The 935-nt window shown below is 60.2% G+C and overlaps 1 protein-coding gene across 1 annotated transcript in view; it reads left to right on the top strand.

The window, feature by feature from the left end:
* RCOR2 (REST corepressor 2) overlaps positions 1–935 on the top strand; it is a 5,582-nt gene that overhangs the window by 3,747 nt on the left and 900 nt on the right. The window lies entirely within an intron of this gene.

Here is a 935-nt window from a genome sequence, read left to right as displayed (position 1 = left end):
CTCATCCGCCCTGCCCTGGCTGCATCCCGCCACAGTGCCCGCCCTGGCCCTCAGCCCCCACCCACCCTGATTGGAGCCCCTCTGGAGCCTCCGGCACCCTCGCTCTGAGCGCCGAGGCTCTCCGCCAACCAGAGGCTCCAGAAGCCCTCGGCTGGGCGTCCCTGGGGACCTCCAGCTTCAAACCAAGGACAGAAGGGACTAGAGGTCGCGCCAGGTCTTTCGAGGACCCGGGGCTGCCGCGACGGGCACAGCTGGCCCCGTGGATTCTGCACGTTGTTTCTGGTGGCCAAGCCTGGCCAGGGTCTGGGGCCTTGTGAGCTGGCCTGAGGGTACTTTCTTTTCCTGGCTGGGACTGGAATGGCTGCCTCCTAGGCTGCCAGGGCTTGGCCTTTGGTCCTGCCCTTCGTGTGTAGGGGGTAGTGACCATAGTGTGGGGGTTGGGGGCGAGGACAGTTTAATGTGCTGGCTGTTCTTCCTCTTTCCCTTCTTGTAGCAATAAGTCTGGGTGAGGTGGGGAGGGCGCTGGAGGGGGGAGGTGGGCAGAAAGGTCCCTTGGGGCCAGAGAGCTAGCTCTCCTGTCTTCAGGGGCCGGGGTGGGGATGCTGAGGAGCTCTGAGGGTGCCCCCCCTGTCCACCAGCCTGGAGTAAGGAGGGTTGGGAACATATGCAGACATGGGTTTATTTTTCAATGTTTTTTAAAAATAAAACCTTCAAGCTCACTGAATCTTTTGGTTTAAGGGTCCCAGGCTTACTGTCTTTGTCAGGGCCACGGGTCCACCCAGCACTGTCCCCCAGGCCCCAAACAGCAATCAGTTCTCCCAGCAAGGCAGGTGGGCTGGGCCATATCTTGCCCATGGGGACTGGGTCCCTGCCCAGTTGGGATGAGAAACAGGAGGCAGCTCAGATTCCAAACATTCTCTTTATTACGTGTTTGA

This window comes from Bison bison, unplaced genomic scaffold, assembly GCF_000754665.1.
Source record: "Bison bison bison isolate TAMUID 2011002044 unplaced genomic scaffold, Bison_UMD1.0 scf7180017864089, whole genome shotgun sequence".
In the NCBI taxonomy this organism is placed as follows: Eukaryota; Metazoa; Chordata; class Mammalia; order Artiodactyla; family Bovidae; genus Bison; species Bison bison.
Note: the sequence above shows the minus strand (reverse complement) of the source record. Positions and strands in the feature narration are given on the sequence as shown.